This window comes from Psittacula echo (assembly GCF_963264785.1).
Source record: "Psittacula echo genome assembly, chromosome: 1".
Classification (NCBI taxonomy): domain Eukaryota; kingdom Metazoa; phylum Chordata; class Aves; order Psittaciformes; family Psittacidae; genus Psittacula; species Psittacula echo.
This window is the reverse complement of record NC_137735.1, coordinates 12,659,898-12,675,030: the sequence shown is the minus strand read 5'-3', so window position 1 is coordinate 12,675,030 and position 15,133 is coordinate 12,659,898. Positions and strand designations below refer to the sequence as shown.

The following is a 15,133-nucleotide window of genomic DNA, read 5'->3' as shown; positions in this document are numbered from 1 at the left end:
CTCCTTGTGTAGCTTGATTAGCTCGGCCTTTAGTGCCTCCTCCTTGTGTTGTCTGATCACAGTAGGTTCATGATTTAGCACTAGCTGGGCCTATGATCAGCCTTAGAGGAAAAAAAATGTTGTTTTCTTAGGGGAAATGACCTGCCTTCACCCCACACCTGGAAAAGCTGGCTGGGTCTAGACATGTAACCATTCTTTTATTACATGACCTCTTCAACCATTGAAATGTGGGGAGTTTTTTTAACTTCAAGACAGCAATTTTCATTCAATCAGTTAAAGCTACTCCTACTTTTTTGTCTCTTGGCATTTGATACTGAAATAGTCGAAAGACACATCTATTTCGACACTAAATCCTAATGAAACCATAAAACAAACAGTACAACGGAGGTAACTTTCTTCAGATAAACACCTTTAAAATATAAATAGGAAATTTGCCTTGGAAAGAGAGATTGGTTTTCTCCCATTAACAAGCTCCAGTGAATAAGTTTTCAAATGAGTGTCTAAATATCAGTCAGTTAGAATTACAAGCCAAAATATCATGAGAGATACTTAGAGAGCACATGAGCATAGTTGCAAGGTATTGAAAAATTAGCTACTTCTTGACAAAAAAATAGCCTTTCCTTCTCTTATGCTGCTCAATGCTTTCTATTTCAGGCGGACAGTCTTGTAGTCAATCACACTGGCTAGAAATCTCTCCTTAGTGTGGTTACAGGTTTGGAAATGCAGGTACTAGAGCTCAGCATGTATTTCTAAACCATTTCTTTGTAAGATCAAAATAGTATTTTGGTTTCTTTTGGTCAAGATTCAATACCCTTTTTAAATGTTGCTTTAGTCAAACTTGACATTTTTTGCCTATTCTATATGAGTGCTTTGTAATGGCTGCTAGTATTAACAAGCCACTCTTAATGGTTCTTTGATATCAATGGAATTAGTTATTAATGGCAGCACTTCCCATCTTATCAGTTTGATAGAAACAGCAATGATAGAAAGCAGCAAAGGCCATTTTTAATTCTGCTCCCACACAGATAAAACAGTTAGTACACACACAAAACCAGGATAAACATAAGTTTATTACAGCCTATAAGTCATGCATTCAGATTCCCTTATCCGCCACAGCTTTCAAAACATTTTTTTAAGCGTCTGAAAACATGCCTTCTTTTTGCTTTGCAGTTTCTTTACCATGGGATCAGATAAGTCAAAACATAATGTCAAAGTGCCAGGACAATAAGCCATTAATACACAAAGGATCTTTTCTTTTACTAGGGTCTGCAACACAATATCACGTTAAGAAAATGCTGATGCATGGGATGAAAAGCATAATTCCTTCAATGCAATTGCTACTTTAAGGACTTGATACATTTTCATGTGTTTCTTTCATTTTTTCTTTCACAAAGATTATTAATAAAGATGGAATGAATCTTTTAGTACATTAATTCCAGAATCTGTGGTCAGATTGCCAGCTAGTTTAACGTGATCAACTCTGTTTTCAGCATTTTCACTGACAGAGAATATGGCCAATATATCTGAAATAAACCAACCCAAAAATGGTTGGTGGAATTAGTGTGGAACAATAATTGTATTTCTGACGAGGAAGGCAAGGATTGGCTGCTGATGCTGCAGGCTACTCAAGGATGGTTAATTGTATTCATGAACTATTTGTAAGACAGCAAGCTGCCAAAACCTCAGACATTTCCAACATGGTAATTCTGGAATGCTGTAGTAAATAGGAAAAAACAGATGTCATAATGTGTTTCATCTAGTTTAAAACTTAACATGTAATTAACTTAATGGCTTGACAATAGCTGATGTAGCAACAAATATAATGCAATTAAATTAGTACCTCATTATGACATCAAATTCTTCTACATATGCATTAGCAAATAAAGATCAAATTTTGAGACATTGGTATATTTTACAGTGACTAAACTGGCCTTAAAACGCAATTACGTGTAATACTTGCTCTGTATTTTACCACTTGGGGAAATTATTTCACTTTTGTAACACTGTACTTTCTGTAGTCTTTTCATTACACCACTAGTGAAAGCTGGTTTTGGTTTACTGTTTCAAACGCTGTATCTAGGTACTTGGACTTTAACATTCATTATGTAGCATAAAGCCTTCAAATTCTTTATCTGTTGTACTGTTGGCTGTTTGTCCAAAGTGGTGTAGGCAATGATCATGGTTCTTTCACCTCTTCTCCAAGTATTATGGTGGACTTCAGGTGGTCTGTTTTATGCACACAGCAGCATGTTGAGACAGACTCCTGTTCACATAGTATTCTGGACTTCTCAAAGGTTTCTAAAGGTGTCATTAGGGTTTCCCAATTGTTAGTGCTGCAGGAAGAAAAAGGGTAAGAGTCCAATGAAGCATAATAGCTTTAAAAAAACCATGTGGAGTCCCAAACAAATACCAACACCAAACCCAGACATCCTTGTTATAGAACAGCACTGCCTGATGTGCAGTTTCTGTGGCAGTTTCCTACGTGCAGTTTGCGTTCAAAGAAAGCAAAAATACATTCTGAGGTTATAGTGATAGAGTTGTATTAAACAGCAAATAATTTCACTTTGAATTATGTAATTGCTTTTTCAAGTGATTCAGATCTTCCAAACTCACCATGCTAGTGCATTCCTATTAAAGATATTGCAAACAGTTAGAGAGAATTCTGTCAGGAGAAAGGTTGACACTTCAGCCTAATGCAGATCCTGATAAAATTTAATGTTACTTTCCATTCACTGCAGTAGATGAGGTCCTTGATGGTGACAATGAAATGGCCCTCTGATGCTGTGGGTATCTACTGCTTGCTTTTTCACAGTGCTAGGATATTATTAGGAAAGAGGGATCAGTAAAAAGGAATCTGAAACCTGATCCAGTGCTGAGGAATGCCTTTTGAAGGTGTCATTTGAACAGAGTTATTACTTCTGGGAGGTGTGAACGTTTTGCATGACTCTTTGCTCAAAAACTGAAATGGACCATGAAAAGTAGTAAAAAAGTTACACAAGCCTTCATGCAATTAAGCAAAGTAGTTTCAAAGAGATAATTATATGCTGCTGAAGCTGTCCATCAAGATACCCAATAAATCACATCAAGTATCTGTTGGGTGTTTCTTCTTCCACCTTACATTAAGGTCCATTTATTTTCTGGGTTTTAAAAATATCTATGAATTTCTGTATATATTTGAACTAGATGGTCTTTAAGGTATTTTCCAAACCAAACCATTCTGGTTCTGAGATTCTTTATTTAGATCCTGCACACTTAGATGATCCCTTTTGTTCTTCAGTTACATTTATTGCCTCCTGAATGTTGCTCTATCTCAATTTCTAAAACGCTGAATGGGCAGATTGTTTCCTTGAAGCATTTCGTATGAACAGTTTATGAAGTGTGAACAATAAAGGACTGTCTAATGATTGCTTATCATGACTTTCAAAGTTAACTGATACAGAACCCCTGCTCAGGGAAAACTGGGGTTTTTTTATTGCATCTAGCAGGAAATTTTAGGGAATATTATAAACTGCCCAGTTTTAAGGAAGTAAGATGGATGGCTGGTGGTAAAATGCTTACAAGCTGTGGCTATGTAATACTGAACTGATGTGTAACTCCTCCTTCACGGCGAAATATGGTAAAATAGATACATTTTTAGAAATTTATTGGAGACCCTTTCCAGCAGGGGTCAGAATGAAAAAGGAAAACAGCGGTACTTGCTGAGGCTGAACAGCTAAAAGCACAAGTGCATCAGTCACTCAGATGTGGTTTAGCATTCTTTTCAACACAGATCATTTTGCCTTGATTTTCCAAACAAGTGCTGTCACCTCTGACGCACACCCACTGAGTTGTTCTCGCTGTGTGTAGGTTGTCGCACAGAGGCAACAAACAGGGTTCCCTTACAGAACCTCCATCTTTGATAGCAGTTCAGAAAGGCGAAGCTGCTGATTGGAGTCAGCATGCTCTATGTATCCCTACGGTCTTCTGGAGGAAAAGTTCATTAGCTGCTTTGCATGCCAAGGGACCAGCTGTCCTTCAGCACATGGAGCAGCTCTGATTGACCAGGAGGACAAGTGGGAAATAAGCCCACAGCAGCGCCAGCACGGCATATGGTCATGTACCAGCTGTTTCTGAAACGCTTGCCAAACCCGGATTGGAATAGGGTTGGCTGTTAGGAAAATAAAACCCAACAAAAACCAACAAGCAAACAAAAAATTCCACTGTCAGGATTCCGGAGATCTGACCACAAAACCAGAACTGTTAATTTGAAATATCACTCAGCAACTATGTGGATATTCAGTGTAATCTGTCAGTGGCTCGCATACTCTGACTTGTGCCATTAGAACACTGATGTTCCGAGCATCTGTCCTTTCTACAGAGCTTTCAGAGAGAATAACAAAAAATTAGAGAAAGGGTGAAATAAGGTAAGTGGATTCTTATTGGTGATATACATTACTAATATACTGAGACCACATTCAAAAGACTGAATGGAGATTGATTTAAATTGGTGCCAGTTGTTATTACAGACAAATCCCAGGTGTCCCACATTTCACTGTATTTTATTTCTACCTTGAAAAGGGGAATTCAGATTCTGAGCTCACAAACAAAAGGAGATTTGATTGCGACTGGCGCGAGTTGTATTACAGTGTTCGTGAAATGCTTCTGATAAACCAGTGGAATGACTCAGCAGAAAACAGTCAGCAGGATTTTTTTCCCCCAAAGCTTTTCAGTTTCAGCTTTTCATAACACAAAAATAACTTGAACAGTAATTAAATGGTTCAAAGAATGATGCTGCCCTTCTATCACAGGGCTTAAAGCACTGCTCTGTAGAGCTCTCGTATAATACTCCTTCAAGGTTTGGAGAAGGCTGAGCTGATTAACTGCACACTCATATGACATCAATTACTGCCTTGGCAGTATTTAAGAGAACATTGGTAGCTCATGTAGCTACAGAATCCTGCACGCTTTAACTTTTGGGTAGCCCAAATTACGTGCCAAGGTTGTTTGAAAAAGGTGAACCCCAAGTGAAACGAAAACAAGAGCAGTGCTGCTCCTGTATCAGGAAATGAGTATATAAGCTGGGAGGCAGTGGTTACTATCTTGGCTTGCTTTCACATTTCTTATGAGACATACTTTTATATGCAGGCTTAACTTGTCAAAAGGCCTAAACAGGACTTCCTCTGGGGTGGGGGAGGATTATCTGCTCAAGGATTAACTCGGTTCCAGTGAATGAAGATGTAGTTTCCACAAAAGAAGTAGTCTTGGCCAATGTGTATGACATACTGCATTTTGGAACTCTAGGAGCCACACATTTAGCAGTGTATAAAAGGAAGAAAACCCTTAGCATTATGCACAGACATAAAACCGACTTTGACATCTTAACGTAATGCTGACTTTCCTTAGGACCAGTACATGTTCGTGTATTTGAGAAATGCAAGGTGCTAGCGTACACCTGAAAAGGGCATTATTATTTTCCCAATTAAGAAGCTTAATTAGTACTTCGATGCGCCTTCTGTCATGTTTTCAGCCTTACAGTGGCCCATTTTCACCCATCTACTATGCTAAAAATGTTGCTCTTTCATTACTCTACAGTTGTGTAAATAGCCCTGATTAAACTGGCATTTAATCAAGTGGAATAAAATTTTCCCGGCTCCTGAGGAGCTCACCTACTTTCAATGGCATAAAACTCATAAAAGACAACTTTCCTTCCAGACGGGCTCTTACTGAGCAGCAAAATAAACTTTATTCGCTCACCTTGCCCTCAGAGTCGTTAGAGGATTTCAAAAGGTCCTCACATTACAAACACCGCTACACTCCATCATTATCCCCCATTTCCTCCTTCGCATTCCCGCCCCGGCCCTGGGTGTTTCCCTCCCGGTCGCTACCGCGCAGCCCGCTCGCCCTCCCGAGGGGACGAGGGTGGTTCACCCTCCGCCTCGCTGAAGGCGGGAACGAAGTGAGGCGATGCGAGGCGCCACCGCCCGCCCGGGTGTCAGCTGCCCCAAGAGACAGCACCACGCCCCGGGCTGAGGCGCCCGGTAGCCGCGCTCCCTCCGCCCGACCGGTGACTTTCAAACGCCCCGCCCGCTCCTTTTCTCGCCTCAGGCGCCCGGCGGGAGGGGCGGGGCCAGGCCGTGCCAGTTCACCCAGGGCAGAGGGATACTTCCCCTCCTTCCCCCCGCCCTTCCTGCGCGGCGGCGGCCTGCCATGGAGCCGGCTTGCCGGCGCCCGGGCACTCCGGGACGGAGTCGACTAGGCCAGGCCGTTCCACAGCCCGCCCGGTGGAGAGCTGGACGCATCCCCCGTCGCCTCACCGCAACCCCACGGGCCGGCCAGCGCTCCTGAGCGGCGGGAGCCGAACCACCCTCTGGGCGGAAGGATACGGGGCGGAGCCTGCGGCGTGGTCCGTCTAAGAGCTGAGTCCTGTTGCCGGGTGACGGAGTGGCCGGCCCCTCCCTGCCCGTGGCGCTAGGAGCCGCCGCCGCTGCCGGTTTACGTAACGCCTCCCGGGGCAGGTCTCGGCTCCGTCCCGCCCGCCTCACCCGGGGACGGCAGCAGCGGGACGGAGTCTGCCGCCTCCTCCATCTGCCAGAGGCCCCAGGGTCCCGCTCTGCGCCGCAACGGCAGGTAAATACCCGCCGCGGGCCCGGGGAGCAGAGGTAGGGGCAGAGTTGAAGGGAGGGCGGCTGCTGCTCTCCCTGTGGCAACGGGAGGACAGAGCTGGGAGGTGACGGCGGGCATCCCCCCCACCTTCTTTCCCGCCGCCGCACTGAGGGGCGGGCGGGCTGGGCCCCCGGGGAGCGCGGGGCCGGGCCGAGGAGGCCCGCGCCGAACCGCACATCCCTCTCCTCTCCGCTAACAGCCCGTGAAGAGGAGGAGTTGTGGGGCCGGGCCTGGCCGGCTCTGGGGGGACGCTTTGCCGGGACGGCGCGTCCCGCTTCTCGGCTGCGCCTGCCGCAGCGCGGCGGGAGCGTGCCGGGGGCAGGACCAGGGGAGTGGGGAGGAAGCGCGGCGGCGGGAGGAGAGGGGCCGGGGAGGGGGTGAGAGGGAGCGTGAGGGGCCGGGCGGGGGGGGCTGGCTGCCGGCCGGCGGCGCGGCAGGGCTCGGGGGCGGGGCCGGGGGCCCGGCCGAGGTGCTCCGGTGCGAGCACCCGCCTGGGAGCGGAGTCCTCCCCGCGCTCCGCCGGTCCGACCCCTGCGGTCCTAGCGTCAGGTGAGCGGCTTGCGCCGCGGTTGGGGGGGGGGGTATGGGGAAACACCGGCCTGGAGCGGCAGCCGGGCGCTGAGCTTTCGGGCTAGGTCACGCCTGGGAGGAGAGGAGAAAGGAGGAGGGAGGCGAAGGCGGCACCCAGCTCCTACCCGTTGTGGGTGCCGGCCCGCGCCCATGTCACCCGGAGCAGCGGACGGGAGACGGGAGTCGGGAGTATGCGGCGTTTCGTGTCAGGGTAGCGAGAGCCTAAGCCGGGCTTCTGCTTTCCCGCCCAGCGTGGCCGTAGGTTTGAAGTGACAGGGCTTCCTGGCCGGCTGCCGCCAGCACCGGCCGTGTGCGGGTCCGGGCACGCCGTGACCTTTCATCCTGTGCGTGATTGTACAAAGCGGAGGCAGCGGCTGCGGACCGGCGAGCAGGAGCCGCGGCCGGGTCTGATGTCTCGGGCCTGGGCAGGAGGAAACCATCGCGGATTGGGTTGCGGCGTTCTGGGGTCACCCGGGGACCGAGCTGGCGAGAGTCGCACCCCTCCGGGTTCCCCCCTCCCTCCCCCCGCTTCCCAACAGCATTGTCCTTTAGGGGCCTATTGAAGGCAAAGGCAGATAGGCTCAGGCTGCTGCTGCCGCCTGAGGAGGAGGAGCTGGGCTGATGGGAGACGGATGGGAGCTGCGTCCTATGGCCGCTCGGAGCCTGGGCGGGCCCGGCAGGGCCGCAGCCGCTCGTAGGCAATGGGCGGAGGGGAGAACCGGACGCACAGACACAAGGTTTGGCGAAGGTTACAGCTGAATGCAGAAGTGACACACGCTGACACTTAATTCCAGCTAACTCATTCCTACCTTCTCCTCGTGTCATCTCCATTAAAAGTGTACGCTTATTAAGTCGTGTCATGAAACTTTGAGAAAAGCGAAAGTACAGTGCTTTTTTTTTTTTCGTTTTGCCTTTGTTTTAATTAATAATTGCAGTACCTGATACTGCTCTGAAGGGTGGAAATAATACGATTTGCTTGTCCTTTCGAATAAAAGGCTTTCCTGTATTCTAGTGTTTTCTGTGTACAGTAATTTGGGTATAGTTTATAGGCGTGGGACCGGAGGACACCATGGTATGCAGAATTAGTTTTCCTTGTGCAAGCCCTTTTAAATCTTTAGCTTTTTACCTTTCTGTTGCACACCGTATATTGTGTGTTCCTGGAATGAGGTGGGAATTGCAGATCAAATTGTGTTTCTTAGCTGTCAAAAGTGAGCTCATGATGATTCAGTAGATAATTGTATAAACCAAACTACTTCACTGCAGTGCTTAAAGCCCAAGTGTTGTGGGTTCCTCACAATCCACAAGAGTCTGAAATTGCCAGTTTTCTTTATTATTTAAGACAAAAATATGCCTTACAAAAGTAAATGACATGAAACTTGATCGTTACTTGACATGTAACTGTACAGATTTTATTTTGTACTAATCCTCCATCTGCTGTTTCTTGTCAGTATGGATATGCTAAAATGGTATTCCTTCCTATCAATAAAGCATATCATATGGGTATCAAAATCTTTTATTTTAACCATTGAGATCTAAGAGGGGATGTAGGTAACTTGAATAAAATCAGTAGGACGCTATATATTTGTAAGGGTCTTCATTTTCAAAGACTAAGAATTATGGGGGAAATCCTGGTTTGTACACTCAGTGAAAGCATTAGCAATTTATATCCCTGGCATATTCTGCTTAGCAGATATTTCTACTGTATGGTCACAAAACTTTATCAGTTCATTTGCTTTGTGCACTGTGGGGGTAATGATTCTTTGAGACCACAGGTGATGCAAATTTGGATTGAACACCTGACCCTCCAGCTTTTCTGCTTGTCAGCAGGGGAGTCAGAAGGAAAGGAAGGGGCAGCAGGTCTCTATGTGTATATGCGACCCAAGAGAAAAAGTTGAAGGCCTTGAATTTCACTTGTTACCTTAATATGCAGATTTCATAGTCTGCGTTCCCCGCTGCTTTTGTTGTTGTTGTTGTTGTTTGTTATTCTTCCAAGTAAGAGGAATTCCATGGGGGTAAAATCATGTCAGCATTTTCCTTTGCTCGTTTGCTGTGCGTTCTAGCAAAAATAGGGACAGAGGATGATAGAAAGGTCAAGATACTGATCATAACTTCATTATTTGTCCTTCTTGAGCATCTTATTTCTAGGTGAATAGGTGGGATGCAGGAAGCCAAGAGGTTGGGTTCACACCTAGCACGGGTGAATTTTCTTTGGAATTTTATTGTCTTTTAGGCATAGTGCTGTAGAATCAGAATAGACTTTCTGTCTACTTTAGCTAGGATCCCAGCAAAATCATAGATCAGATTGCTGCTTCTTTATCTTTGCATAAAGCAGCATATAAAATTCATAATGATGGATGTTTAAAGCAGTATGTGTTAAATATTTCCTTTAAAACTGTCATAATGTTAATATGTTCAAAACAAGAAATTTGAGCTTTTTAATTTTTTTTTATCTGATTTTTTTTCTTTGTAGTTCATGAGAGTAAAAGACCCTTACTTCTTGTTATTCCATTGCAGCTTGGTTTTTCGTCTTTCTTTTCTGAAGACATGCATTTATAGCATAAGGTTTCGTACCTGTCTGGTAGACTGATAATGTGAAGCCCCTAAAATTTCTTAATGGTAATAACAATCAATAGCTAATAACTACAAGTAATAAGTCATTAGCATAGTAAGACAAGTAACAGTGTCTGGTAAAGCAGAATGGGATGAAGACAGCAATTCCTGTAGGCTAAGAGAGGCAGCAGGAACTATACTAGTTATCTGCACTGTTAGCAGAGCTTGGAATACAAATGATCTCCTAGAAGCTATTTAGAATTGGGATGGTTTCTTCTGTTCTGTGAAACAGAGATTGGAATACTTCATTTTAGTCCAAGAACAGGGACAGGCTGGTTAGGTAATTTGTAACTGTAATTAGGGAAGCGAGTTGGTGTGTTGTGTCCATTCCCCCAACCCCGCCCCAAGAATTTTTTCCAAGTGAAGTCAATTTCATTAAGGAAAATGAAACTCTTCAAATGAATATTTGAATGTGCAGTTTATTTCAATACACAGACAAAAAGGAAAGTGGCTGATAGGAGAGAAAAATATGGGTCTTATTTTGGAATCTGGAAATAAATTACCAGACTTTTATAGGCAGAAATACCAGGTAATTGCAGGATTGTCAGTGTTTGATCAGAAAAAAATCTAGATGAGCTACTTTGTAATATTTTTATTACAAGCGTCTTGTTCTATCTCCCTAAAGGTTGATTGGGTGCATTTATAATGGATCCTGAGCAATTGAACGTGTATTTTATTGGGCCATGGTGGTGGTTGCGGGTCTGAGGGGAATGGTTGAGTAGTTTGAACATTTCATATGAAGGTTATTCTTTCAGAGACTTCTTAATAGACATTATTTGTCTAGATTTATTGGAAGCTATTGCATAATTTTTAATCTGCTTTTCCTTTATAATTTCACATGCAAGCATTTGGATTTACCTTCATAAAACTATACATTGATTATTTCTGCATCATGTAGATTCTGTTCATAACTTAGCTTCTAAATGTCTGCTTTGGTATCTGTCTTTCCAAAAGATTTATTTACTAGGCAGTAGTGTGGAAATTCCAATTATAAAGGGTTTAAATTAATTTTTCACTGTTGTGATATTGCATGTAATAGATTAAGTGTATCCTGCTAAGTTTGTGCATAGTCATTTTTAAATATCATTTTTGTAACTTTTAAAAGTCTTCCCCTAGTTAATATTAAGTTTATATAAGGAACAAGCTCTGCTGAGTAGAATGCTGGTCTAGAGTTGAAGAGACCTGTAGTTTTCTATTAGCTTTGTCACTGGGTGAATTAAAGCACAGTGTTTCATCTTAACATGCCTGTGTTTGAGATGCTGTATGGAAAGGAGGAGCTGTTATGCCTTTTATGTTATTAAAATGTGTGAGTGTGGGTTTTTCGTTGTTTGTATGATTTGGTTAGATGAATGAGCTTGGATATAGAAAAATTCTGAAGGGAGCCATAGTTGCATTGCAGAGAAGGGTTTGTGTTTACAGACTATGCAGGAAAGTACAGAGAGAGATCAGAGGCTAAGGGTTGCTGAAAGCCAGAAAAAAAGTAAAGCAATTTTTAAGATTGTATACTTTTTAGCATCAGAACAGCAGAGTTGAGATGCAAGATGCTTATACTCTGCGAGGTTATTCCAGGTAGTGTTAGCTTAGTCAGGACAGACTGAGATAGTAATATTCAACAGTAAAGTGGGAAGACATGCTAAAACATACACAGAGTGATTAAGGAAATTATTTTGGCCATTTAGCATGCGTCATATGTGCTTTTTAAGAAAATCAAGTATTTTATTAGCCTAAAGGAAAAAGGCTGCTTGAAGCATCACTAATGAAGAAATCAGTAATGTGTATTGCTGCGATTGCATGAGTAATTAATTCTCACTAAATCCTTGTGACACTGTAATCTGTTATTACAAACTTGAAACAAATTTGAAGACACTGGCTGAGCGCAGTGCAACATTGAAACACTGCCTTGAATTTAGAACACCAGAATCTTGAAAGAAATGGAGCCAACTTCCAGTGGTCTGTTGATTGATAACTTGTGAAACTTCAGGAGGAACTTTTACTGCTTCATGGTACCTCAGTCCTGCTGGCTGAAGAGTTTGACCTAATGACAGTTACTAATTAGCAAAAGGTTGTTGTTGAGTGAATTCCTATTCTCTTGGACCTCTCTTCTGGGGTAAAAGTTCACTCTGCTGCTTATTTGACTATTGCACTTAACAGTGAATCTGAACTACCTATAGTAATTCTTGTTTTATTTATTTTTTTATAGCTGCTTTGCTGGAAGTCATGTTGAATTTTATGGGGTGACATAGGAGTTTTAAAATGTTTCTCTGCGTCCAGATATTACTTTAATTTTCCTGTTCATGTAGATATTTTTTTCACCAGCTTCTCTAAACAGAATATCTGAACAGCTTGAGAGAAACCTCAGAGTTCCAGCTTTTTGTAACTTCATTCTTGAGTTGTGAAAGAAATGCCTTTGGTAACAGTACATTAACTTCCTTGAAGAGAAGTAATACAATGTTAACCTGCTGGTTTTGTGAGAGGTTTTCTTGTGGTGGCAGTTAATATTTTACATTTTGGTAAGCTAAGATTTCCAGCTGTCATTTCAAGTGGCAGACAGCAAATTTATTCTTTTGAGACCAATATTAACATGTCCTACCTGTTCAGTTTGTAAACTTTATTTTTTTAATAAGCGATGGCATTTTTAAGCAACACAATCATAAAAGCAGAGATGTGGTATGGCAACAAATCACCAGTATTTTTATGGAAAAAGAACATAATGTTGTTTTCCTGGTGATCTTGTGCATAAACTGAATGAATGATTCCTATGCAAAGGCAATACAGTGCTAAAATATATATTCTTGTGTTCAAAATTGCAGTTTACTTCTGATGTCAATTTCATAAATATATAGAATTTCATCTATTAACATTCTGGATTAAAAATCAGAGGTGGTAGCAGTGCAGGAGAAAAGAATTTGAAACAATTTCATTTACGGATCTGCCATATTTTATTTGCTGCAAAGTTGATGTCTTCTCTGCTAGTTAACTTACAGAGTGTGGAAATTCACCTTGTCAGAACTCTTGGTGATTACTGAGCTTTTTGTATCTAACATATTGTGCATTTTTATACAGTTATTAATGAAAACATTGTTTGTATGTGACTTCCAACTGAATTTATGGTAACTTTTTAAATAAGAACAGCAGCTGAAAAGACTATAGTTAGGCACTAGTTATATTTGGTTTCAAACCCGTCATGGGTCTAAGGACATGGACCTGTTGGAGCAAGTCCAGAGAAAGGCCCTGAAGATGCTTAGAGGGCTGGAGCACCACTCCTGTGAAGACAAGCTGAGAGAGTTCAGATTGTTCAGTCTGGAGAAGACTCAGGGGAGACCTTAGAGCAGCTCCCAGTGCCTGAAGGGGCCTACAAGCTAATTTACAGAAAACAACCTAGTTATGGCTAACTTCAGTCAGATCTGATAGCTCCAGGAGTCACTGGTGGGACTGACAAGCAGACAAAAGGATCCTTACTAAACCAGAACAAAAATGAATTCATCTAGGGTTTGCTTTGTCCTTTTAGGACTCAGTTTAGGAAACATATACCCACTTATATGCAAATTTGGAAAGGGGCAGGCAAAAGTGCTCTAGCAGGTCAAAGTCATGCTGATGTACAGCCCTACTTCCTATTGCATGCCCAGATCTTTTCCAGAACACACCCTATACCTACATTCACATTTCTACGTGGGATATGTAGGATCATGAAGACAATCGGAGGGCTGGAACACATCCTCTATGAAAACAGGCTGAGAGTGCTGGGTTTGTTCAGCCTGGAAAAGGAGACCTTAGAGCATCCTTCCAGTGCCTAAAGGGGGCCTACAAGAAGTCTGGAAAGGGGCCTTTTACAAGGGCATGTAGGGATAGGACAAGGGGGAATGGCTTTATGCTAAAAGAGGGGAGACTTAGGTTAGATATTAGGAAGAAATACTTTACTGTTAGACTTGTGAAGCCCTGGCACAAGGTGCCCAGAGAAGCTGTCACTGCCCCATACCTCGTAGTGTGGCAGTGTTCAAGGCCGGGTTGGATGGGACTTTGAGCAGCCTGGTCTAGTGGAGATCTCCCTGCCCATGGCAGGTGGGTTGGAACTAGGTGGTCTTTAATTTCCCTTCCAACCCAAACCATTCTATGATTCTATTTTAAGTTTTTCAAAAGATAGTCATTAACTTCTAAAATTGCAGACCAAGTATAGAAAATCTAAAGCATTTAGAAAAGACTTTCATTGCAAATTAAGGAAGGTAATAAACCAAAGTAAAATGTATAGGGTGGTGATTAACCAGTTAGATGTTTATATACATCTGGGTTGTTAACTTGGGAAGTATACATATCTGGAGAAATTCTGTAACCTTTAAATGGGCTGTGGTTATTGGATCTTTGGAATTTGAAATTCATTCTCCTTTTCCCTCCCCAATTGAAAGATGCAATATATGCCTAAGAATAAACTGTATATTAATTGAAATAAATCCTGTATGGTTGCACTAAAAGAGTGTCCACGGGGCTCCTGGGTGCAGCAGTAGCATTCCAGCTGATGTGAAGAGCATTGAATATTTTATGAGGGTGGCCCTGCTGCTTGGGGGATGGCTCCTTGTGGTAGCTGCCTGTGCTCCGAGAAGGCCACATCACCTCCTGGGACACACTGATGCTTGTATCTACACCCTGAGATTATAGAAACTGGAGGAAAGTCTGTTTTAATGGATGTACACATAACTTGGTGCTCAGGCCTCCAAGCCATTACTATCCTCTTGGGAAGGAAGTTCTAACAGATATTTGCTTTTGTTTGAATAGGTAGTTTGAACTGCTGTAGAAGTTGAGCATATTGAAGACATCAGAAGGGCAGGAAGGAAAGTAATCAGAATAGTTGAGAGCATATCTTTGATCTTTCTGTTACTCAACTGTGTCCTCTGTTGTGTTGTTAAACCTCACATGTATTCTAGGTGACAAAAAGGCTTTCTCTTGGCTTCCCTAAGCTTTGGTGAACCGTAATATTCTAGGGTAGTTACAGTGCAACACTTGCCTCTCTCTTACCAAACTTGAAGCAAACAGTAATTTCTTTGGTTATCTCCATGCTACTGTGGCAGTGGGATTCTGTTTGTTTTAAGGCTGGATCTGCTGAATGATATAAGTATGGGATACAGTTGCATGGGTCAGTAGGGAATTTCTGTAAAAGTGTTGGAAGTGCAGATCATATCCGTTGAAGTACCTGGATTGGCTTCCACACTTCATGTTCCAAAGAATAATGATGGTCTGAAAGACTTGCATTGGAATTAGCTAAAAAAGTAGCTTCTGAACTCTGCATTCCTTATGTTTTCTTGTTACACTTAAGTAGATC

General features: G+C 43.0%; 1 protein-coding gene across 5 annotated transcripts in view; it reads left to right on the top strand.

Moving 5' to 3' along the window:
• Positions 1-6,252: 6,252 nt before the first annotated feature.
• Positions 6,253-15,133, top strand: part of KIAA0232 — a 68,705-nt gene continuing 59,824 nt past the window's right edge. For 3 of the 5 annotated variants that reach the window (XM_080614223.1, XM_080614225.1, XM_080614221.1), the window contains exon 1: positions 6,255-6,606. The gene's annotated coding sequence lies outside the window, so the exon portion shown is untranslated. Of the gene's footprint in view, positions 6,607-15,133 lie in introns of all 5 variants that reach the window. The other 2 variants (XM_080614222.1, XM_080614224.1) reach the window with 2 other exon arrangements.